Below are 26777 nucleotides of genomic sequence, written 5' to 3' on the forward strand. Positions count from 1 at the left end.
TGCAGCCTTGCTTTTTCCATCTCTGCCTGATATAAAGCCTCAGCTACTTGTCCGTGATGTGGGTTGATCTGGTGAGGACGGAGAAAGGAAGGCTGGCACTAAGAGGGGCCTTTACAATGGGGAGGTGGCCTCAGCCTGCATGTAAAAGTTTATACAGATCGTATTCCTTTGAACTAAGCCCATAACACTGCATTTTCTGTTGCCATGACATCAGTGGTCACTGTTACAAACCCGAGGATTCTGTGAAGAAAGAGAATGAGCCAGAGAGGATAGTAGTTTTTCTTATTTCCCTTCTTGTTCCAGTTCTTTCTTTCTTTTATCTCAAGGAAATGCCTAAAGAAAAGTGCAAGCCAATCAGGCAAGGAAGGCAGGGAAAATTTTGCTTTTTCTCAATATCTTGGCTCCTAAGGATGCACCAGACTCCTTGAAGATGTGCTTAGAATCTGAGTCGAGCTGTCTGTTGGTTGCCGAGCAGAGTTCCTGCTTCCTGGCTTCCTCCTTCCTAACACAACCCCAACTTGATGAAGGGAGTAAATGCCACCAGAGGGCTCCAAGGAAGCTGGTCCATCCCCAGCTTCTGCTGTGGATCTGACTCCACGTCCATGCCAAGGATGAGTCCATACCCCACCTTGCTGGTGATTGCTTCAGGACTGGAAGCTTCAGCCCATCAGCACAGGGCCCTCGCCAGCTGACCATGACTACTCAAGGGGGTAGGCTGTGTCCCAAGCTGAATCAGACCAATAGAAAGGGGAAACTTAAATTCTATGCTTTTCAGGATGAGGTTGCCTCTCTTGCTGGAAATGAATAAGGGGGTGGGTTCTTACCAGTATGCTGGCAGCCATGTTGTGAGCATGAGGCAAGTTAGACTGAGGAAAAAGCCAGCGCAAAAAGGAGGAAGGCAGCTGAATGAATCAGAGAAATGGAGCAGGATCTCTGATTGTCTCGTGCCTGGAGGCTGGGCCTACCTCAGGACCACCTATTCTGTGAGATAACAAATTTCTGTTTTGGGGGGGGTTGCAGCTGAAAGATTATTCCTGACTGCTTTGTAACTCACTGTGCCTGGCCATTCAGTGAATTCAGCTAGGGAAGACTATAATGATATATGTTTATATCAGAATCTGCAGAGTGTTTTCTCAACAATTGTCTCATCCAAACCACCCAAGATCTTCTTGAGGCAGTAGATAGACATTAGTTAATTAGTTTAGTCGCTCAGTCGTGTCCGACTCTTTGCGACCCCATGAATCGCAGCACGCCAGGCCTCCCTGTCCATCACCAACTCCCAGAGTTCACTCAAACTCATGTCCATCAAGTCAGTGATGCCATCCAGCCATCTTATCCTTTGTCGTCCCCTTCTCCTCCTGCCCTCAATCCCTCCCAGCATCAGGGTCTTTTCCAATGAGTCAAATATTCGCATGAGGTGGCCAAAGTATTGGAGTTTCGGCTTCAACATCAGTCCTTCCAATGAACACCCAGGACTGATCTCCCTTAGGATATACTGGTTGGATCTCCTTGCAGTCCAAGGGACTCTCAAGAGTCTTCTCCAACACCACAGTTCAAAAGTATCAATTCTTCGGCTCTCAGCCTTCTTCACAGTCCAACTGTCACATCCATACAGGACCACAGGAAAAACCATAGCCTTGACTAGACAGACCTTTGTAGGCAAAGTAATGTCTCTGCTTTTGAATATGCTATCTAGGTTGGTCATAACTTTTCTTCCAAGGAGTAAGCGTCTTTTAATTTCATGGCTGCAGTCACCATCTGCAGTGATTTTAGAACCCCGAAAAATAAAGTCTGACACTGTTTCCCCGTCTATTTCCCATGAAGTGATGGGACCACATGCCATGATCTTCGTTTTCTGAATGTTGAGCTTTAAGCCAACTTTTCACTGTCATCCTTCACTTTCATCAAGAGCCCTTTTAGTTCCTCTTCACTTTCTGCCATAAGGGTGGTGTCATCTGCATGTCTGAGGTTATTGATATTTCTCCCAGCAATCTTGATTCCAGCTTGTGCTTCTTCCAGCCCAGCGTTTCTCATGATGTACTCTGCATAGAAGTTAAATAATCAGGGTGACAATATGCAGCCTTGATGTACTCCTTCTCCTATTTGGAACCAGTCTATTGTTCCATGTCCAGTTCTAACTGTGGCCTCCTGACCTGCATATAGGTTTCTCAAGAGGCAGGTCAGGTGGTCTGGTATTCCCATCCCTTTCAGAATTTCCCACAGTTTATTGTGACACTATATAATTCAGAGCAGTGAGGTGACTTGCCTAAGGTCACACAGCTCCTATCCAAGAACCGTGGCAGTCACTGAAAAAGAAAAACATGGTCTGCATGCCTGGGATGCTCTGGGAAGAAAAATGGGAGAAGACCTTGAAATCATGCTGTCCGAATGTCCCGGTGGAGTTCCTGATGTACTTATGACCATGGATCACGACAAGGGGTGATTTTGTCCCTCAGGGAAGATTTGTCAAAGTTTGAAGACATTTTTGGTTGTCACAGCCTGGGGCGGAGATGCTATTGGCATCTAGTGGGTAGAGACCAGGGAAGCTGCTGAAGATCCTACAGCATGCAGGACAACCTCCACAACAAAGAATTATTCAGGGACTTCCCAGGTGGTCCAGTGGTTAATAATTTTGCAACGCAGGAGATGCAGGTTTGATCCCTGGTTGGAGAACTAAGATGCTGCATGCCGCAGAGCAACTAAGCCCATGAGCTGCAACTACTGAGCCCACGCAGCACAACAAAGGATCCCACATGACGCAACTAAGACCCCACACAGTCAGATAAATAACTGCTAAAAAAAGAATTGTTCAGCCCGACGTGCCAATAGTGTCAGGGCTGACAAACTCTGATTTAAGAGAATGTTCATTTTTTCAGTGTATATATCAGAATCTTATACTTACTTGATGTTCCAATCTAGGAATTTTCCATAAATATTATAGGTAATATTTTTTTTGATGGTTAAAGTGTGTGTTACTCAAGATCCCTTTTCCAAGATCATTTTTGATCACTACATCGTTCAGGGAAAATCCTAAAGCAAAGATATTCACCCCTGGGAAGCTGAGTGGATTAAAATGCTCTTATGCGTGTGTTTGATAATTGATATATGCCTATGCCATGAGATTCATTGATCCATGTGGCAAGTTTCTACATGTCACAGAACCAAAAAGGGAAAGCTCGTCCCCGTGCATGTGTTTCAGACCATCATTTTGTACCTCGTTAAGAACCTGACATATGGTAATGCTTACCACATCCACAAAGGCTTCAACCAATAGTGATTTCCAGTGAGGCTGCAAACAGTAATTACGTTTCTGAAGTGGTAGTTTAGATCTTATATTGCCAGTGGGAAAAAATACTAGTTTGCAGGCATGCCCCCAAATGAGCTCTAAAGAACTCCTTCCAAGAGTTATTTATCCTCTGTAATGGAAGGGGGCAGGAAGAGCAGTAAATCTGGATGGAGGGGGATGGGCAGAGGGCCTCAGTGAAAGGCCAGGTGGACCATGACTGCTCCTTGTAGTTACTCTGGAAACCGTTCTCGCTTTAAATGGTTCTCATGGAAGCTCTGGAAGACGAGTTTCTCTCGTCAGCAGCGTCTTTACCTAATGCATTTGACACTGTGGATTAGCCCTCTTCCTCCCAGCAAGTTCTCTCCCCTGGGCTCTGAGGTTTGTGGTTTGCCAAGGGGCCGTCCACTGTTGAATCTGGAGTTGGGTATTTGGTTCAGTCCAACTGGGATCCCCAGGGCCTTGACTGGCCCAAATGCTCTGTGCTTTTTTGGTCTGCCTTCAATTCTGAGGCCCAGAAAAACATTTTTGGGTCTGGCACAGCCTTCCAGCTGAGGTAGGAAGATGAGGGTGTGTCTGCAAGGTCCGTAGTATTTTGCTGTCAGCCTCTTGGTAAAGAGTGGGTTAGTCTCAGATGACAGGGGCCAGTTCTCTGGCCACGACCATGAGGCAGGCATGGGGCGGTAGGTCCCAGTGCATTCCTGAATTCCAGCAACCAGAGGCCTGGGGGGAGCGGGGGTGTGGAGGAAGACTTGGACTGAGGCTGAGCTATTGATGGCTCTGAAGGATTAAGTCCCAGAAATTGGTGGGGACCAGCAGAAGGAAGAGAGTCATTTAGAAGCAGGAGACCCAGCTCTCCAAGGGGAACCTTGTGGCCTCATGCTCCAGAGGTCCCCTGGGCCCATTCCCAGCTCTGTCCACTATGTCTGAGCTGTCTGGAGGCCTGGACGTGGGGTTGGTCCTCTGTTCCTCTTGAAGGAAAGTTTTGGAAGCTTACAGTCCACTCTAATAATAACAATCATATCATTTGTTGAATGCTCACCGTATGTTATGCATTGCACTGGTGTGATCTTATTTATTATGGTGATCCCATCAGGTCACTACTATTGTACCCATTTTTCAGGGTAGGAAATTGAGGCTCAGAGAACTTTAGCAAGCAATCAAACGTTAGTAAGCTGTAAGTTATAGAATAAGTATGTAATAGAATCCAGGTCTCAAACACTTAACCCCACTTACTACCCCCATGTTACGATCAAAAGATGGTTTTCCCTTCCTTTTTGTCTTGATACATCTATCCTAGGCTTTTTGAAATGCTCTGTGGACAATAGCTTAGAGGCACACTGTGAAATACATAAATTTGTGACAAAATCATCTTAGTTGTGAGGATTAAGAGATTTTTTTTTGTTGTTTGAGAGTCATATTTGGACCTGAACTCACACACAGCTTTCTCCTTGTCACAAATGTTATTTAGGGTAAAGTGTTGCACCAGGCGTATTTTTAAGTTTAACCAGGCATAACACACCCATCTAAATAAACATTTGAGAGTATTGTAATTGGCTGTGTAATGGGATGTTAAAATGGGATGAGCCTTTGTCTAAGTTTCAGCTGAAACCAAGTGCCAACTACTTCCCTATTCCTAAGTGGTCTCCTTGCAGCTTCTCTCGCCATTGCCTGAGTGGGTGAAAGCGGGGAGACCACTGGCTCCCTTTCTGCATCTGGGGAGGCAGAGGAGGAGGGAACATGCCAACAACTATTCCTAAAGAAACCCTGCTCTCTAATCTCCAGCTACCCTCTTGGCTTCTACAACCACCTGTGTTGTCTGGAGTGGGGCAGATAGCCAGGATCCTGGTTTTTGGTTACCTCCTTTGGAAGTCCAGCTTGGATGCCCAGTGACCAGTTGAAATGACTGAGTAGTTGTGTCCCATGGACTTGAGGGCACAGTGGACTCCTGATTGAGACAGAGAGGGAACAGTTTGTGGCAAACAAAACTACCTGTGTGAGAGTCAGCCTGGGGTGGCTCTAGGTGCCTCCCAAGCCGGGTCCAGGGAGGGCTCAGGAAAGGGCAGCAGAAAGCCACAGGACATCACTCTCCAGCAGCCCAGTGGCTGGGGGAGGAACTGTAAGCCCCCCACCAGAGCAAACTCATATGAAATGATGTCTGGGAACCACAGGCAAGGGGTCACTAGCAAAGTCAGGGGGATTTTCAAATAACCCATAGAAATGCTTCCATGGGGACAAGAAACAGTGGCACATGCCTGCCAAGCCCAGGGAACCTGGATGCCAGCTCATAAGAGTGCCAGCTAGTGAGGCCCTCTGTCACCTTTATCTCTCCTGTCTGTGCCCTCTTCAACTCTGGAACTGCAGAAACTGCCATTAGCAGTCAAGGGCAAGAGCGGTGAAGATGCAGTGCAGAGGAAGAGAATGCAAGCCTGCCCTTTCCCGCTGCAGACAGCAAGCCTGGGGCGGGGGATGAAATTGCGAATGCCATTTGCAAGCTTCTAAGTATTACCTAAGAATCACCTCCACATTAATGACAAACTGAGATTGTTGACAGGTGTAATGTAAGCAAGTTCTTTTAAAACACTCTGAGCATGGGACCTGCTCACATTTCATCCAGGGCAGAGGCAGGCACTGTCCACAGACGGGGTGTGGGTGGGCATTTGGGGTGTCTGGGTAAAATCTGGGAGCATTAGGATGGTACCCTCTGTGTCTGCTTTCCAAAGGACACCCTGGATCTCACCTCTTTTCTTCCTCCCCCAGCCTGTTCCCAAGGGTAGTCCAACCTCAGGGCCTTTGCACTTACTCTTCCCCACTAAGAACCCACAGAGGTTGCTCCCTGGCCTCCTTCACCCCTCTCTCAGTTTAAACATCCCTTTATCAGACATTCACTGAACCACACATTGCAAATCATCACTGCTCTGTCCACCCCCCTTATCCCACCTTCTGAAGCTTTTTTTCACAGCCCATATCACCACCAGACTTAGACCTCTTACGTCTGTTTATTTATCATGTGGTCCCAGGTTGGCAGCTCTAGGAGAATGGAGACTATTTTGTTCCCTGTTCTTCCCACGCACATAGAAATGTGGATGACACATGGCGGTAATCCAGTGAATACTTGTTTTGCTGTCGCTGAATAGCTCTGCTTCCCCAGATTCCTTTTATTGTTCAGAGTACAGGTCTATTCACCATATTCTAAAAGTGAATCTGGTCTGGGCAAGTTGACTTGTACCTTTATGTCCCAAGCATGTTTTCTCTGTCTGGGATATAAAGGGGCCCAGAGGACGGATTCACTTCTCACCGAGATGCCAGTGACCCCATCCCTGGGAAACTGTACATTGGGTGCCCCCAAAAGAATAGTTTTTTCCCCCCTTTTTATTTCTGAGAAGAAAAAAATGCAGACACAGAATTCCTTCTCCCCATACCCCGAAGGATGATTTTTATGAATTTTTACCACATGTCCACACAAAACTTTAGCCTTTCTCTCACTGTGGGAAAGAATTTGAGCAATTTTTACTAGAGTCTTGTCAAGGTAGAGACCCTTATCAGGGAAAATGATTTTCTGAAGCGGCCTGAATTGTAACGCAGTATGATTCTTTCTTGATATTGATTTTAAAAAATTGGAGTATAGTTGCTTTACATTGCTGTGTCCGTTTCTGCTGTACAGCAAAGTGAATCAGCCGTATATATACATCTCCCCTCTCTTTTGGATTTCCTTCCCATTTAGGTCATGACAGGTCACTGAGTAGAGTTCCCTGTGCAATATTGTAAGTTCTCATTAGGTATCTATTTTATAAGTAGAAGTGTATATATGCCAATCCCAATCTCCCAATTCATTCCCCTGCCTTTGCCTTTTGGTGTCCATACATTTGTTCTCTATGTGTGTGTCTCTATTTTTGTTTTGTAAATAAGATCACCAAAGTGAAAGTGGAGAGTGAAAAAGTTGGCTTAAAGCTCAACATTCAGAAAACTAAGATCATGGCATCCGGTCCCATCACTTCATGGGAAATAGATGGGGAAACAGTGGAAACAGTGTCAGACTTTTTTTGAGGGGGCTCCAAAATCACTGGAGATGGTGACTTCAGCCATGAAATTAAAAGATGCTTACTCCCTGGAAGAAAAGTTATGACCAACCTAGATAGCGTATTCAAAAGCAGAGACATTACTTTGCCAACAAAGGTCCGTCTAGTCAAGGCTATGGTTTTTCCAGTGGTCATGTATGGATGTGAGAGTTGGACTGTGAAGAAGGCTGAGTGCAAAAGAATTGATGCTTTTGAACTGTGGTGTTGGAGAAGACTCTTGAGAGTCCCTTGGACTGCAAGGAGATCCAACCAGTCCATTCTGAAGGAGATCAACCCTGGGATTTCTTTGGAAGGAATGATGCTAAACCTGAAGCTCCAGTACTTTGGCCACCTCATGCGAAGAGTTGACTAATTGGAAAAGACTCTGATCCTGGGAGGGACTGGGGCAGGAGGAGAAGGGGATGACAGAGGACTATATGGCTGGATGGCATCACCGACTCAATGAACGTGAGTCTGAGTGAACTCTGGGAGTTGGTGATGGACAGGGAGGCCTGGCGTGCTGCGATTCATGGGGTTGCAAAGAGTCGGACACAACTGAGTGACTGAACTGAACTGAACTGAACTGATGCTGTTTTTCTAGATTACACATATGTGTGTTAATAATTGATACTTTGATTCTTTCTGTGATTCGTTACCAGTTTAACCCTAGAATGAAGATAAAGGATGCCTTTTGGGAACTGGCTACTCAAAGAACTTGATAATGAGGTCTGCTCCTTGGCCTTGCCCCTGAGAGTCTTCCCAACACACCAGGAAAGTGATTAAGTCAGAAAATTATTCAAAAGTGACAGAAATAAAAACCCTGTCTTCCTAACAGCTTTTCCCTGTGACTTCCTGAACTTCACTCCATTCCATCACTATTACTGGGGAGTCTATATTTACAAAGAGGAATGACTTTCTTAGAAATTTGACTTGGCTTGAAAATTGTATTTTTAGGGATGGCAAAATTAATTTGGTGCAGTGATAGAAAAACCAAGACCATGTATAATTGTTACCTGGTAGACTGATGATGTGAGCTCTGAAACTAGAATGCTTGGGTTTGAAGTTGGGCATCATCATGTACCAGCTGTGTGACATTGGATAACTTACTTCTCAGTGCCTCAGCTTTCTGATCTGTATAATGGGAATCATAACCACCTATCTCCTATGGTAGCTGTTAGGATTAAACGAGTTGACAGATGAAAAGGGCTTAGAACAGTGCCTGGTACATGAGACTAACTCTAAGTGCTGGCAGTATTTACTGTTGTTGGGGTGATGGTTAATCATGATTACTATTATCACCAACATTCTCCTAACCATCCTCAACAAAATATGGCCCATTCAGGCTTTAGGATTTAGCAGAGGTAAAGCCCCCAGTGGAATCTCTCTCAGTGAGATTCTGCCAGGATTTGTTGTTGTTCAGTTGCTAAGTTGTGTCTGACTCTTTGCGACCCCATGCACTGCAGCATGCCAAGCTTCCCTGTCCTTCACTATCCCAGAGTTTGCTCAGATTCATGTCCATTGAGTCAATGTGCCATCTAACCATCTCATCCTCTGCCACCCTCTTCTCCTTTTTGCCTTCAGTCTTTCTCAACATCAGGGTCTTTTCCCATGAATCTTCTCTTCACATCAGGTGGCCCCAGTATTGGAGTTTCAGCTTTAGCATCAGTCCTTCCAATGAATATTCAGGGTTGATTTCCTTTAGGATTGACTGGTTTGATCTTCTTGATGTCCAAGGGACTCTCAAGAGTCTTCTCCAGCACTACAATTTGAAAGCATCTATTCGGTGCTCAGCCTTCTTTACGGTCCAACTCTCACATCCATACATGACTACTGGAAAGACCATAGTTTTGACTAAATAGGCCTTTGTTGATGGAATGATATCTCTGCTTTTTAGTACGCTGTCTCGGTTTGTTATAGCTTTCCTTCCAAGGAGCAAGCGTCTTTTAATTTCATGGCTGTAATCACCGACCACAGTGATTTTGGAGCCCAAGAAAATAAAGTTTTTCACTGTTTCCATTTTTTCCCCATCTATTTGCCATGAAGTGATGGGACTTGATGCCATAATCTTAGATTTTTGAATATTGAGTTTTAAGCCAGATTTTTCACTCTCCTCTTTCATCCTCATCAACAGGCTCCTTAGTTCCTCTTCTGCCATTAGAGTGGTATCATCTGCATATCTGAGGTTATTGATATTTCCCCTGGCAATCTTGATTCCAGCTTGTGTTCATCCAGGCCGACATATTGCATGATGTACTTTGCATTTAAGTTAAAGAAACAGGGTGACAATATATGTCCAGTTCTAACAGTTGCTTCTTGACCTGCATACAGGTGTCTCAGGAGGCAGGTAAGGTGGTCTGGTATTCCCATCTCTTTAAGAATTTTCCACAGTTTGTTGAGATCCACACTGTCAAAGGCTTTTACATAGTGAATAAAGCAGAAGTAGATGCTTTTTCTGGAATTCTCTTTCTTTCTCTATGATCCAACGAATGTCGGTCTCTGGTTCCTCTGCCTTTTCTAAACCCAGCTTGTACATCTGGAAGTTCTTGGTTCATGCACTGCTGAAGCCTAACTTGAAGGATTTTGAGCATAACCTTACTAGTGAAACGAGCATAATTATATGGGAGTTTGAACATTCTTTGGCATTGCCCTTCTTTGGGATGGGATGAAAACTGACCTTTCCCAGTCCTGTGGCCACTGCTGTATTTGCTGGCTTATTGAATGCAGCACTTTCACGGCATCATCTTTTAGGATTTTAAATAGCTCAGCTAGAATTTATTGCCTCCACTAGCCTTGTTTGTAGTAATACTCCCTAAGGCTCATTTGACTTCAGACTCCAGGATGTCAGGCTCTAGGTGAATGACCACACCATCATGATTATCTGGGTCATAAATACCTTTTTTGTATAGTTCTGCTATGTATTCTTGCCACCTCTTTTTACTTTCTTCTGCTTCTGTTAGTTTCTTACCATTTCTTTTCTTCATTGTGCCCATCCTAACATGAAACATTCCCTTCATCTTTCCAATTTTCTTGAAGAAATCTCTAGTCTTTCCCATTCTATTTTTTTCCTCTACTTTTTTACACTGTTCATATAAGAAGGCCTTCTTTTCTTGCTCTTCTCTGGAGCTCTGCATTAAGTTGGGTATATCTTTCCTTTTCTCCCTTGCTTTTTGCTCTTCTCCTTTCCTCAGCCATGTGTAAAGCCTCTTTGGACAACCACTTTGCCTTCTTACATTTCTTTTTCCTGGGGATGGTTTTGGTCACTCCCTCCTGTGCAGTGTTATGAACCTCTGTCCATAGTTCTTCAGGCATAGTTCCTCTGTCTACTAGATCTAATCCCTTGAACCTATTCATCACGTCCACTATATAATCATAAGTGATTTGATTTAGGTCATACCTACCTGAATGGCCTTGTGATTTTCCCTACTTTCTTCAATTTAAACTTGAATTTTGCAAAAAGGAGCTGGTGATCTGAGCCACAGTTAGCTCCAGGTCTTGTTTTTTGCTCCAGGTCTTGTTTTTGATAGAGCTTTTCCATCTTGTGCTGCAAAAAATATAATCAATCTGATTTTGGTATTGACCATTTGGTGATGTCTATGTTTAGAGTTGTGTTGTTGGAAAAGGGTGTTTGCTATGACCAGTGTATCCTCTTGACAAAACTGTTAGACTTTGACCTGCTTCATTTTATACTCCAAGGCCAAACTTGCCTGTTGCTCTAGGTATCTTTTGACTTCCTATTTTTGCATTCCATTCCCCTATGATGAAGAGGATATCTTTTTTTGATGTTCTAGAAGGTCTTGTAGGTCTTTATAGAACTGTTCAGCTTCAGCCTCTTTGGCATCGGTGGTTGGGGCATAGACTTGGATTACTGTGATGTTGAATGGTTTGCCTTGGAAACGAACAGAGATCGTTCTATCATTTTTGAAATTGTACCCAAGTACTGCATTTTGAACTCTTTTGTTGACAAGAGGAATACTCCATTTCTTCTAAAGGATTCTTGCCCACAGTAGTAGATATAATGGCCATCTGAATTAAATTCACCCATTCCCATTCATTTTAGTTCACTGATTTCTAAGATGTCACTGTTCACTCTTGCCATCTTCTGCTCGACCATATCTAATTTACCTTGATTCATGGACCTAACATTCCAGGTTCCTATGGAGTATTTCTTTACAGCTTTGTACTTTACTTTCACCACCAGCCTTTGGCCCAACTGTCTCATTCTTTCTGGAGCTATTAGTAGTTGCCCTCTGCTCTTTCCCAGTAGCATAGTGGACATCTTCCAACCTGGGGGGCTCATCTTCTGGTATCATATCTTTTTGCCTTATCATACTGTTCATGGGGTTCTCATGGCAAGAATACTGGAGTGGTCTGCCATTCCCTCCTCCAGCGGAACATGATTTGTCAGAACTCTCCACTATGACCCATCTGTCTTGGAGGGCCCTGCATGGCATGGCTCATAGCTTCATTGAGTTATGCAAGCCTCTTCACCACAATAAGACTGTGTTCCATGAAGGGGCTGCCCAGGTTTGATTTTAGGATCCTTGGTGAAGGAACTGTGACGATAGTTGGGCTGAATTCTCCTAGAGCCCCAGACGGGATAGTTCTGTGGTTTTGCTCCTGCTCTCTCTGCTCAGAGATTTGTAGGGATCTTTAGCCCATTCTCATGAAAATCTTCTAGATGACTGTCAGACAATAGGCTCCATCGAATGGCTAAGGAATGTTATCTAGCATTCTTAAAAAGAATTGAAAACAGCATCTTGCAAAGTGACAGTGAAGCAGTGTGTGCGTGCGCAGTCACATCAGTCGTGTCTGACTCTGCAACCCTATGCACTGTAGCCTGCCAGACTCCTCTATCCATGGGATTCTCCAGACAAAAGTACTGGAGTGGGTTGCCATGCCCTCCTCCAGGGGATCTTCCCAACCCAAGGATCAAACCTGCGTCTCTTGTGTCTCTTGATTGGCAGGTAGGTTCTTAAATTAGCGCCACCTGGGAAGCCCCGACATTGATGCAGACATGGGCCTAAATATGTTTTTAAGCTATAAGACCAAAATCAAACACAGCAAAATATTCTCTAAGCTGAATCTAAATCAAGCGAATTTTTGCTCTGCTTTGTTTCGAGACCCTGGCTTGTGAATTTGACTCAGGAAGGATTCTGGCATCTCAGTTCCCCTTTCACCCTCAGGGTATAAGCACCAGAGGAATGCGAGAGCGGATTCCAGTCACATCTGCTGGCGGGGGATTTGCTCTTTGCAGGTTGCCACACGATGTACCGCTTTTATGGGTCTCAACCCAGGCATCGCCTGGTGCCTGCTGCGCGCATTTTCCAGGCAGCCACGAGCATTTCCGATGGGCCATCTCTCAGGATTTCTTTAAGGCTGTTAAGTGGAAAGTTTTCTAGTTGATTAAAAACAAATTCTGAATCCAGTTTCCACAACTGTGTGTTTTGTGGTAACCATAGGAAAATGCAGTCAACAAGACTGAAATAGTCTGTGCTCTGTTGAGAATGAGATTTTGGCCCTTCACCTCCTGGTCTGTAAAGAAGAACTCACCTAGATGGTCTCAGATTACTTCAGTGTGTGGGTGTGGGTGTGTGTGGGTGTGTGGGTTTGTGTGGGTGTGTGGGTGTGTGGGGGTGTGGGTGTGGGTGTGTGTGGGTGTGTGTGGGTGTGTGGGTTTGTGTGGGTGTGTGGGGGTGTGGGTGTGGGTGTGTGTGGGTGTGTGGGTGTGTGTGGGTGGGTGGGTGTGTGTGGGTGGGCGGGTGGGAGGGTGTGTGTGTGTGTGTGTGTGTGTGTATTTTAGTTAAAATCCCCATCGGGTTCTTTTTCAATCTTCTCTGTCCCTTTGCTGAGCTTCTCATTTTGTTCTCCTGATTTGGTTAAATTATTTATCTGTATTTTCTTGTAGCTCTCTGAGCATCTTTAGAATTATTGCATTCTTTGTCAGGCAGTTCATGTATCTCCATTTCTTTGGTGTTAATTACTGGAGGTTTTCTGTGTTTCTTTGGTGGCAGCGTGTTTCTCTGATTCTTCATGATGCCCATAGCCTTGTGTGGATATCTAGGCATTTGAAGAAGCAATCACCTTTTCCAGCTTCATGGACTGACTTCTGTAAGGAAAGACCTTCGCCTGCTAGAAGGGGCACACCGGAGTGTACTGTGATCTGTCTAATCGTGCAGGGCTCTAAGAATGGGGGTTGTATTAGCTCTAGGTCCAAGGAGATGTGATAGCTTGACTCCTCAGGCCACAGCATCAACAGCATCGTGGTCCCTGGAGAGGAGGGCAGAGGATCCACAGTGGCTGCAAGGGCTATGGGAGTCCTCAGTGACACCTTCAGAGGCTGGGGATCAGGGCAGGCAGTAGCGGTGGCTTAGCCAGGGGTGTGCATACACTGGGTTGTGGGGTCAGCTGTCTGTAGGATTGAGAGCCAGGGTAGGTAGCAAGGGCTAGGGCCAGTCTTGGGTGCAGGGCCCCTAGCTGTCAGCAAACACCCCTGTCACTGCAGGATCTCCCTATGGGGTGTGCACAGCAGTACAGTCTGGTGACGGGAGTTGGGCTGGAGGGGCATAGGTGCACAGCTGGAGGAACTAGTTGCAGGAGAACCCCGCAGTCCGGGCCAATGTAGGAATCAGGCCCTGGCTGTCTGTGTGCAGTCTTGTGCCTTAATGAAACTTTAAGAGCTGGCACTATCAGAAAGCCATTTCCGACGGGGAGACATGACTGGCCCTGGTCTCTCGCTTATTTCTTGCCCCATTCTCTGCCTGAGCAGAAGCCGCTCACTGCCACCTGCACAGGGAACTTTCACGTCTGTAGAAACTAGCAAATTCTCTGTGCACTTCTCTCTCTCAGTGTATATGTGTTCAGGGAGCCAGGAATTTTACCGTTTTCTGCAAGCCACAGGGAGACACATGTTTTGGCAGCAAGAAGGGGACCTTTGGGGTTTCTCAAAATACAGACATCACTGAATGGCTGTGCCTCTCTTGATTTAATATTTGTTGAAATATTGATTAGTTCAGATCTCCTGCAAAATAGCGAGAAATTTTTAATAATTGAAAAAAAATTTTTTGGCAGTATCACATGGCATTTGGGATTTTAGTTCCCCGATCAGGGATCAAACCTGCGCCCTCTGCATTGGAAGCGAGAATCTTAACTGCTGGACCACCAGGGAAGTCCCAAATTTCTATTAATTATATTAAGATCACATAGTTCCACATATCTGTTTGCTTACAACATCCAAAGAGTTAATGTTTAAAAGTTTGAAGAGGATTGCAAATGATTTGTTTAACAGCAGATTTAAGTTCTTCATTCCAGCCCCATACCATAAAAAATTACTTGCTAACATTTGGGTACTGGCCAAGCTACAAGAGCTTGTACCAGCTACAAGTTGAAGTTTTTTTTGCCACAACCCTGTGAGGTGACCACTAATAGTAGACTCTTTTTACAGATGAGAAAACTGAGGCCCAGAAGGTTTACAAAATTTGCCAAAGGTAACACATTTAAGATATGTCAGAACCTCCTGCCTGACAAGCCCTTACAGGATCCATAGCATAGGAGGGCCACTTGGCCTTCGCTTTACCTAAATTTAGATATTTGACATTATCGCCACATGAGGTTATACGGTCATAGATATGCACCAGAGAACTAAAAGAAGTCTGAACCACAGTGTCCTCTATGGAAAGATAAGTGTAAATGTACATCTACATATATTTTTTTATACACATAGGATTATACATACACACATACATGTATACCCACTGGATTATGTTTCATTAGCATAAAGTTATATTACTTTTCATTTTTGAGTGTGTTGAAGTCTTTAGTTGGGTGAGCACAGACATTTTCAATATATTGTAGGTTCCATTACCCTGTTTTGATTTTGTATCAATAGTATACATGAAGTCTCAACAGTGAAATGGGTCTGGCCATGTCTTAACATTGAAGATTTTCCAGTGCATTGGACCATAGGATTAGGAAGGCAATTTTGTCACTTCTTTTGTGAGGAAATGGAGACACAGAGATGTTGAGTAACCTCCCCAAGGTCACACAGCTGGAAAGTCCTTTCACTGACAGAGCTGTGAGCTCTGTCCTGCACCCACTGCTCTTGATCCCTGGCTCGTGCCTCCAAACTAGCAAAGAGAGGCTAAGTTGCACATGTGGGCATTGTTGTAGGAACATCCTAGAGGTCAAGAAACATTTATTTCACAACCAGTGACTCCTTCCCATGCATTCTTTTTTTTTTTTTTTTTTTTTTTAGTATTTGCGAAGAATGGTTCCATTTCTTTAGAACTTTTCACATTTCAAAACCCTTTTAAAACTGAGAATCAATATTGAACCCCATAGCCATCCTGGGAGGGGTTGTATGCAGGCATTGCTTTTTCTATTTTTCAGATGGAGAAACAAAAGTCAAAAACTGTTACACACCTTTCTCAAGACAACACCACTTAACAGTGACAGAGCTGACTGTGATTTGGGGCTCCTGGCTTGGGTCACAGCGCTGAACCACACCGCTCTCCTGTCTAGCAGTTTGTCTTACGGGAATTACAGATGGGAACAGCACAGCATTTTTGTTCTCCTGATGCTATTCATAAACCATTCTCAAACCCAGTGTATTTTCACTGAAAGAAACTATTCTTCATGTGATCAGCAACTTGGCAAAAAAGATAATTAGATCGTCTAAACGCTATTCATAAAGTAAACGCTACGTCAGGATAGATATTAAGCACTTTCAAAGTTTCTACCGTATTTCCTTTCAGGGGTGAGGTATAAGATATATTTAAATGAAGCTTAGTCTGGGAAACCAGCATATTGCAATTAAAAATGCAGCCCTTGTAGTCTTGCAATTCTTTGTCTAAAGTCCTTCAACAAAAGAGGGTATTTTAATTCAATAAATAAAAGACAGGCACTTCCAGCTTTCCTATGGGGGAGTAGCTACCGCTTGCAGTTCACACACGCACAACAGAGAAAATACACAAACAAATAGTATTTGATTTTTCTTGGCTACAGACTGTCTTCATCTTTCAAGAGACCAAGGGAAAAACAACCTTAGAATGTTACCACCAAAACTTCCAAATTTATTGCAACACAACGTAACGGCAAAATGCTATTTTCTTAGCGCTCACATTTTTGAATAACCACCATGGCCAAAAATGCCTGGTTTTATATTTACAATAAACCCAAAGAAAATCCTGAATTCCACTCTCAAAGCTGGGGATGGCAAAGATGCCCTGGGTTGTTCAGAGCAAACCATCGCGTCTAATTATTCAATCTTATCCTCTCTGTTTAACCTGAGCTTGAGGCATTTATTTCATGTTTATACTGGTTTAACACAAATCATGCTTGAAAGAGATTTCGTATCCTGTTTCCCTGTGTAAAGTTGGGCTACAATAGAAGACTTAACAATGCCGGCTGTTTCTTAGGCTTATCAGTTAAAGAAACATTCAACCTAAGAAAATACTTCCAGTGTAAACAAGATACAAAATCACACATGGAGCCACATTCCCAAGTTCTGTCTGAATAAAGAAAAGTATAGATCTACTCTAAATAATTTCTCTTTTAATTTAGCATCAACATGCCCGTATCTGCTTTTCCTTCATTGTTATAAGCAATTTGTTCTGCCGCTATTGTATTCCACATAGGAAGTCAGGTATAATATGGGGTAATAATAGATTTAAACGTACTTTAAAGTTCTGCACAAACATTATATTTTTCAACTTATTTTAACCACAATTGAGTTGGTTTAAAAGATACAGTGCAAATCTTGTTCTAATCTTACCTCAGCACAATTTATTTAGAGTTGATATACATATATTAGTTGTTTCCAAAGATGTCAGTTACCAGTCAATTCTCCTGAGACTGAAATTTGTATAGACTGATTACTTGATCAAGGGATGTATTCTAGTTTCTTAATGATAAATATATTTTCATGTTTTTATAACAAGAAATGGAAAGCAAACTATCTAAATAATGTAACAATTCGTTAGAACATACCTTGTTTGAAGAAAGCAAATTTTTTTCAAAACTTTTCCACCACAGAGAACGGATATCCCTTTTTCCTTAAGCTTTTCTGCATCACAGATCCCATCCAAATTATTCTAAAGAAGAAACAAGAAGAGGTCCAAGCACCTTTTCTCTTCTGAGAAGAGCTAATCAAACATTCCTATCAAACTCTCAGCACTTTGAAAACACATTTTACACTACACACACACACAGATACACACACATACACACTCACTCTCACACTCACACACACTGCTTCTCACACTGGTTTTAGTACTGAATTAGGCGGTCCTCTTTTAAATTTCCACTCCCACTTTTTTTGGGGGGGGGGGGTAAGGATTTCTAAATATTCTTTCTAGCCCAAAGCACACATTACCAGCAAGCAAATTCTACAATTAAAAATTCTAAAAAGTAGCAGAGAAGCACCTAGATAAGATGGAAAAATTTTAAGTATACTTTAAAATTGACTTAAACAGGGCAATTATATTTTCTCTTTCTTTTTCAAATGCTGGCAAACAGCTGGATTAAATTGCATAAAGAAATAAAACTGTACAAACACTACTGAGCTGGTTCTATTGGACTCTCACTTTTGGAGTAGAAATAATTTTCCTACATGTTAAAGCTGTTTTTTGGTTTAGTTCACTTCGGTCCTTTTTGCATTTTGGCAAACTTAATGAAATGACTGCAGTGTATGCTTCTGGGAACAGGACACAAGATAATAACAGTGGGAAGCAAAACCTGACTCATGTTTCAAAAAAACAAATGATGGATAGCTCACAACATAAGAGCGATCTGCATATTTACATATTAGTGTCATCGATTAAATTGAAGGGATTCAGGCCCAAAACATACATGAGCATATCACAACATCTTAAAAACAGACCATAAAAAAGTACATCTGACACTCCTGGAGGTTCAGATGTTTATCAGTCTGACAGCTTCTTCTCTTCAGCTAGGGTGGGAGGGAGCCCAGGGCCGGTCCTCTGGACTGTGCACTCACCCAGCCCCGCCCCAGGAGGTGAATCTTCCCCACTAATGACCCCTGGGGATTGCTCTGCTTTGAATCTTTTCCCTCTGTTTGGTTCTGCATTTTCTCAATCCTGGGGACTTCCCTGGCAGCCCAGTGGCTAAGACTCTGCACTTCCACTGCAAGGGGCATGGCTTTGATCCCAGGTCAGGAAACTAAGATCCCGCGTGCTGCACAGCACAGCCAAAACATTAAAAAAATATTGATTCTATTTCTTCTTCCTTAAAATCCTAGGTCCATTGGTGGTAAGGATAGTATTGCCACATGGAAGATGCCCTGTCCCATTCTTTGAGGGAAGGTTTGGATGAAATGGCAGTCCAAATATTAATATTGATACTATTTCTATTAATGTTAATAATGCTAATTACCATTTATGAAATACTTATGCTGGGAATGGTGATAAACCCTTTACATATATCAACTCATTTAATAGATAGAACAACCTAAAGGGGTTATTAGCATTACTTTCGCGCTACAGATAAGAGAATTGAAGCTCAGAGAGATTAATTGATTTTCCCAGGTCAGCTGGCTGGAAAGCTAAGAACTGAGGTTCACTTTCAAAGTTGGCTGACCCTTAGGCAATGTGCTGTGTTAGGGCTGAGAGCTTCTTTACTTTCATTTGTTTAACTTATTTTCTTTTGGTAAATAAGGCGGAATCAAATGTAAAAGTACTGAAATCATAAGAAGAGATGCTCAAAGTGAAATGGAAATTGAAGAACAATGTTTTGTCGTGATGGAAAGTTTTAGAAATACATAATGATGGTATTTATACATAATACTCCACTATGTATATAATTAATGCTAATGAAATAATTAGCAAAATGGCAAAATTTTTGTTGTGCGTATTTACCACAATAATAAACAGTATTAAAAATGAGAGAAATTCTCCTTTAAAGTAAGCAATGAAATATCACTTTTTAATGTTGATTAAATAATTTTGATTATTTTTTAAATGTCTCTAAGAGCTCCAGTGAGCTATTTCAAATCCTGAAAGATGATGCTGTGAAAGTGCTGCACTCAATATGCCAGCACATTTGGAAAACTCAGCAGTGGCCACAGGACTGGAGAAGGTCAGTTTTCATTCCAATCCCAAAGAAAGGCAATGCCAAAGAATGTTCAAACTACCGCACAACTGCACTCATTTCACACACTAGTAAAGTAATGCTCCAAATTTTCCAATCCAGGCTTCAGCAATATGTGAACCATGAACTTCCAGATGTTTAAGCTGGATTTAGAAAAGGCAGAGGAACCAGAGATCAAATTGCCAACATCTGCTGGATCATGGAAAAAGGAAGAGAGTTCCAGAAAAACATCTATTTCTGCTTTCTTGACTATGCCAAAGCCTTTGACTGTGTGGATCACAATAAACTGTGGAAAATTCTGAAAGAGATGGGAATACCAGACCACCTAACCTGCCTCTTGAGAAACCTATATGAGAAACCTATATGCAGGTCAGGAAGCAACAGTTAGAACTGGACATGGAACAACAGCCTGGTTCCAAATAGGAAAAGGAGTACATCAAGGCTGTATATTGTCACCCTGCTTACTTAACTTATATGCAGAGTACATCATGAGAAACACTGGCCTGGATGAAGCACAAGCTGGAATCTAGATTGTCGGGAGAAATATCAATAACCTCAGATATACAGATGACATCACCCTATGGTAGAAAGTGAAGAGAGACTAAAAAGCCTCTTGATGAAAGTGAAAGAGGAGAGTGAAAAAGTTGGCTTAAAGCTCAACATTCAGAAAACGAAGATCATGGCATCTGGTCCCATCACTTCATGGCAAATAGATGGGGAAACAGTGAAAACGGTGTCAGACTATTTTTTGGGGCTCCAAAATCGCTGCAGATGGTGACTGCAGCCATGAAATTAAAAGACGCTTACTCCTTGAAAGGAAAGTTATGACCAACCTAGATAGCATATTCAAAAGCAGAGACATTACTTTGCCAACAAAGGTCTGTCTAGTCAAGGCTATGGTTTTTCCTGTGGTCATGTATGGATGTGAGAGGTGGACTGTGAAGATGGCTGAGTGCCGAAGAATTGATGCTTTTGAACTGTGGTGTTGGAGAAGACTCTTGAGAGTCCTTTGGACTGCAAGGAGATCCAACCAGTCCATTCTAAAGGAGATCAGTCCTGGGTATTCATTGGAAGGACTGATGCTAAAGCTAAAACTCTAATACTTTGGCCACCTCATGCAAAGAGTTGACTCATTGGAAAAGACTGTGATGCTGGGAGGGATTGGGGGCAGGAGGAGAAGGGGACGACAGAGGATGAGATGGCTGGATGGCATCACCAAATCGATGGACATGAGTTTGAGTGAACTCCGGAATCGGTGATGGACAGGGAGGCCTGGTGTGCTGCAATTCAAAAGAGTTGGACACGACTAAGAGACTGAACTAAACTGAACTGAAGAGCTCAGGAAATTCTTTTCATTTCCCTGAGATTCAGTTCTCTTATTTTTTTAAATTTGTATTTATTTTTTAATAATTTTATTGAAGTATAGTTGATTTACAGTGTTGTGTTAGTTTTGGGTGTACAGCAATTTGAATCAATTTTATATATACCTGCATCCTCTCTTCAGAGAAGGCAGTGGCACCCCATTCCAGTAATCTTGCCTGGAAAATCCCATGGATACAGGCTCCTCCATGGGGTCGCTAAGAGTCAGACATGACTGAGCGACTTCCCTTTTACTTTTCACTTTCATGCATTGGAGAAAGAAATGGCAACCCACTCCAGTGTTCTTGCCTGGAGAATCTCAGGGACAGGGAAGCCTGGTGGGCTGCTGTCTATGGGGTCGCACAGAGTCGGACACGACTGAAACGACTTAGCAGCAGCAGCAGCATCCTCTCTTAGGTTCTTTTCCCATATAGGGCATTACAGAGTACTGAGTAGAGTTCTCTGTGCTATACAATAGGTCCTTATTAATTATATTTTATATATATATAGTAGTGTGCATATGTCAGTCCCAGCCTCCCAGTTTATCCCTCCCCTTCTTCTCCCTGGTGAGCATAAGTTTGGTTTCTACATCTATGACTCTATTCCTGTTTTGTGAATAAGTTCATTTGTACCATTTTTTAGCTTACACATATAAGTGATATCATATAATATTTATATTTCTCTATCTGACTTTCTTTACTCAGCATGTCAATCTCTAGACTCATGCATGTTGCTGCAAATGGCATTACTTCATTCTTTTTAATGACTAATATTCCATTTTATAAAGGTACCACATCTTCTTTATCCACCCCTCTAACAATAGACATTTAGGTTGCTTCCATGTCCTGATTATTATAAATAGTGCTGCAATGAATATTGAGGTGCATGTATCTTTTCGAATTATGGTTTTCTTCGGATATATGCCTAGAAGTGGGATATGGTAGTTCCACTTTTAGTGTTTTAAGAAACCTCCATACCTTTCTCTGTAGTGGCTGTATATGTTTGCCTTCCCAACAACAGTGTAGAAGGTTTCCCTTTTCTCAAACCCTCTCTAGCAATATAGACTTTTTGATGATGGCCATTCTGACCAGTGTGAGGATTCCTCATTTTAGTTTTGATTTGTATTTCGCTAATAATTGGTGATGTTAACCATCTTTTCATGTCCTTTTTGGCATCCCTGGTGGCTCAATGATAAGAACCCACCTGCCAATATAGGAGATGTGGGTTTAATCCCTGGGTTGGGAAGATACCCTTTGGAGAAGGAAATGGCAGTCCACTCCAGTATTCTTGCCTGGGAAATCCCATGGACAGAGGAGCCTGGAAGGCTATAGTCCATGGTGTCACAAAAGAGTTAGATACAGCTTAGCAACTAAACAACAGCAGCAGTGTCTTCTTTGGATAAATGTCTATTTAGATCTTCCATCCATTTGAAATATCACTTTTCATCAGATTGCCTAGAATTGGAAAGCTGTAGAATGCCTATGACAGATATATGGTGACCCTGATGTGCTGCCTGTGCTGTGGACAAATGTGGTTATTCCAGAGAGCCATCTAGAAGTACTCAGTCACGTTACATATGTATCCTAGGACCATGAAACTCCTTGTGGGATAGTCTTTGGTGAGCTTCTTGCACAGAGCCATGAGAAATCCATCGCTAAAAAATTAAGAGTTAAGTATGGGAGATACACAGTATGAACTATTATGTAGCTGTGATTGGAAGTTCTGATGCTGGCCACGTGATGAGAAGAATGGACTCACTGGAAAAAACCCTGATGCTGGGAAAGGTTGAGGGCAGGATGAGAAGTGGGCAACAGAGGATGAAATAGTTGGATGGTGTCAACTCAATGCACATGAGTTTGAGCAAGCTCCAGCAGTTGGTTATGGACAGGGAAGCCTGGTGTGCTACAGTCCATAGGTTCACATGGAGTCAGACACAACAGAGCAACAATAATAACAACCAATGATTGAAAAGGATGTTTAACATATTCAATATAACCAAATTTAAGACCTGTTTAATGACTTATCCTGGGGATTCTTCTGCATTTGGTTAGAATATTCAGTATATGTCTGCTAAGTAAATTTAGTCTAATATTTTATTTAAGGCTGATGTTTCCCTATTATCTGGATGATCTATGCATTGATGAAAATAGGGTATTAGATTTTTCTACTTTTATTATGTTGCTATATATATTTTTAGGTCTGTTAATATTTGCTTTATGTATTTAGATGCTCCTAAATGGGTCCATGGTGTCGCTAAGAGTCAGACACGACTGAGCGACTTCACTTTCACTTTTCACTTTCATGCATTGGAGAAGGAAATGGCAACCCACTCCAGTGTTCTTGCCTGGGGAATCCAAGGAACGGCGGAGCCTGGTGGGCTGCCATCTATGGGGTCGCACAGAGACGGACACGACTGAAGCGACTTAGCAGCAGCAGCAGCAACTAGAAGCAAAGAGCCAGATGTGGGATTTGAACAATGATTCCCCACACCAGATCACCTAGGTCTGACTGTTGGTTTTGGCACTTGTCATTTGGCAAATAACCTAAATTCTCTGTTTTTTAGTTTCCTCATCTGTAAAGTGGGGGAAAAAAATAAAACATGTATCTCCAAGTTATGACAATTAAAAGAATTAATACTTGTAGAATTCTTGGGATCTTGCCTCATGTGAAAGAAAAAATACTACTATTCGTGTTTTTTAAATAAATAAAATGGACAGCAACACTGATTTTTAGCCAACGAGGCTAAAATCAAAGTGTTGTTGGGACTGGTTCTTATCTAGAAGCTCTGAAAGGACTCCACCAAATTGGATTGTTGGTAGAGTTCAGGCCCTTGCAATTGTAGGGCTGAGGGTGCTGTTCTGGCTAGCTGTCAGCCAGAGGCTGCCCTTAACTACTAGAGGTCACCCCACTCCTCATCACATGGCTCCTTTCATCCTCAAACCAGTGATGGTGTGTTGAGTTGTTTTCTTGCCTGAGTTCTCTCTCAGTTCTTCTTTTACAAGAAGCTGGAGAAAACTATTTTTAAAGAGCTCAAGTGATTAGCTTAGGCCAACTGGGATAATTGTCTTATCTTAATGTCAATTGATTAGTAACTATAATTATATCCACAATGTTGCTTTGTCAGGTAACATAATATCATCATGCCCCAGGGGAAAAAATTGGGATGGGGGCATCTTAGAATTCTGCCTACCACAACCGTTGATCATAAAAAACATTATTCTAAGTAAAAGTAAGAAACAGATTGAGAAATATAGTACTGGGATGGCTCAGACGGTAAAGAATCTGCCAGCAATTCAGGACACCTGGGTTCAATCCCTGGGTCAGGAAGGTCCCCTGGGGAAGGGAATAGCTACCCACTCCAGTATTCTTGCCTGGGAAATCCCATGGACAGAGGAACCTGGTGGGCTACAGTCCATGGGGTTGAAATGAGTTGGACACAACTGAGCAACTAACACTTTCACTTTTCACTGGGATGGTTAATTCTGTGTGTCAACTTGACTGGGCTACCAGGTACCCAGATATTCAGGTCAGTTCAGTTGCTCAGCCGTGTCTGACTCTTTGCAACCCCACAGACTGCAGCATGCCAGGCTTCCCTGTCCATCACGAACTCCCGAAGCTTGCTCAAATTCATGTCCATCGCGTCGGTGATGCCATCCAACCATCTCATCCTCTGTTGTCCCCTTCACCTCCCACTTTCAATCTTTCCCAGCATCAGGGTCTTTTCCAGTGAGTCAGTTCTTCGTATCAGGTAGCCAAAGTATTGGAGTCTCAGCTTCAGCATCAGTCCTTTCAAGAAACATTCAGGACTGATCTCCTTTAGGATGGACGGATTGGATCTCCTTGTAGTCCAGGGGACTCTCAGGAGTCTTCTCCAACACCACAGTTCAAAAGCATCAATTCTTCGGTGCTCAGCTTTCTTTATAGTCCAACTCTCACATGTCCATACATGGCTACTGGAAAAACCATTTGTTGGTAAAGTAATATCTCTGCTTTTTAATATGCTTTCGAGGTTGGTCATAACTTTTCTTCCAAGGAGCAAGCATCTTTTAATTTCATGGTGGCAGTCACCATCTGCAGTGAATTTGGAGCCCCTCAAAAATAAAGTCTGTCACAGTCTCCACTGCTTTCCCATCTATTTACCTTATAGTGATAGAACCAGATGGCATAATCTTAGTTTTCTGAATGTTGAGTTTTAAGCCAACTTTTTCACTCTCCTCTTTCACTTTCATCAAGTGGCTCTTTAGTTCTTATTTGCTTTCTGCCATAAGGTTGGTGTCATCTGCATATCTGAGGTTACTGATATTTCTTCCAGCAATCTTGATTCCAGCTTGTGCTTCATCCAGCCCTGCATTTTGCATGATGTACTCTGCATATAAGTTAAATAAGCAGGGTGACAATATGCAGCCTTGATGTACTCCTTTCCCAATTTGGAACCAGTCTGTTGTTCCATGTCCAGTTCTAACCTTTGCCTCTTGACCTGCATACAGATTTCTCAGGAGGCAGGTCAGGTGGTCTGATATTCCTATCTCTTTCAGAATTTTCCAGTTGGTTGTGATCCACCGTCAAAGGCTTTGGCATAGTCAAGAAAGCAGAAATAGATGTTTTTCTGGAACTCTCTTTTTCAATGATCCAACAGATGTTGGCAATTTGATCTCTGGTTCCTCTGCCTTTTCTAAATCCAGCTTGAACATCTGGAAGTTTACAGTTGATGTACTGTTGAAGCCTGGCTTGGAGAATTTTGAGCATTACTTTACTAGTGTATGAGATAAGTGCAATTGTGTGGTAGTTTGAGCATTTTTTGGCATTGCCTTTCTTTGGGATTGGAATGAAAACTGACCTTCTCCAGTCCTGTGGCCACTGCTGAGTTTTCCAAATGTGCTGGCATATTGAGTACGGCACTTTCACAGCATCATCTTCCAGGATTTGAAATAGCTCAACTGGAATTCCATCACCTCTACCTCCTCCGTTTTGTTCCTAGTGATACTTCCTAAGGCCCACTTGACTTCACATTCTAGGATGTCTGGCTCTAGGTGAGTGATCATACCATTGTGATTATCTGGGTTGTGAAGATCTTTTTTGTATAGTTCTTTTGTGTATCCTTGCCACCTCTTCTTAATATCTTCTGCTTCTGTTAGGTCTCTACCATTTCTGTCCTTCATTGTGCCCATCTTTGCATGAAATATCCCCTGGTATCTCTAATTTTCTTGAAGAGATCTCTAGTCCTTCCCATTCTATTGTTTTCCTCTATTTCTTTGCACTGGTTATTGAGGAAGGCTTTCTTATCTCTCCTTGCTATTCTTTGAAACTCTGCATTCAAATGGGTATATCTTTCCTTCTCTCCTTTGCTTTTTGCTTCTCTTCTTTTCAGAGCTATTTGTAAGTCCTCGTTAGACAGCGATTTTGCTTTTTGCATTTCTTTTTCTTGGGGATGATCTTGATCACTGCCTCCTATACAATGTCATGAACTTCCATCCATAGTTTTTCAGGCACTCTGTCTATCAGAGCTAATTCCTTGAATCTATTTGTCACTTCCACTGTATAATCGTAAGGGATTTGATTTATGTCATACTTGAATGGTCTAGTGGTTTTCCATACTTTCTTCAATTTAAGCCTGAATTTGGCAATAAGGAGTTCGTGATCAGAGCCATAGTCAGCTCCTGGTCTTGTTTTTGCTGACTGTATAGAGCTCCTTCATCTCTGGCTATTATAAAGAATATAATCAATCTGATTTTGGTGTTGACCATCTGGTGATGTCCATGTGTAGAGTCTTCTCTTATGTTGTTGGAAGAGGCTGTTTGCTATGATCAGTGAGTTCTCTTGGCAAAACTCTATTAGTATTTGCCCTGCTTCATTCTGTACTCCAAGGCAAAATTTACCTGTTATCCCAGGTGTTTCTTGATTTCCTACTTTTGCATTCCAGTCCCCTATAATGAAAAGGACATCTTTTTTGGGTGTTGGTTCTAGAAGGTCTTGTA

The 26777-nt window shown here is 42.6% G+C and overlaps 1 protein-coding gene across 2 annotated transcripts in view; it reads right to left on the reverse strand.

The window, feature by feature from the left end:
• VIT (vitrin) overlaps nt 1–17621 on the reverse strand; it is a 125485-nt gene extending 107864 nt beyond the window's left edge. The window contains exon 1 of one of the 2 annotated variants that reach the window (XM_069583542.1): nt 17326–17621. The gene's annotated coding sequence lies outside the window, so the exon portion shown is untranslated. The remainder of the gene's footprint in view (nt 1–17325) is intronic. The other variant, XM_069583541.1, reaches the window with a different exon arrangement.
• Nucleotides 17622–26777: the final 9156 nt, after the last annotated feature.

The sequence above is a fragment of the Ovis canadensis genome, chromosome 3, assembly GCF_042477335.2.
Source record: "Ovis canadensis isolate MfBH-ARS-UI-01 breed Bighorn chromosome 3, ARS-UI_OviCan_v2, whole genome shotgun sequence".
NCBI classification, from domain to species: Eukaryota; Metazoa; Chordata; class Mammalia; order Artiodactyla; family Bovidae; genus Ovis; species Ovis canadensis.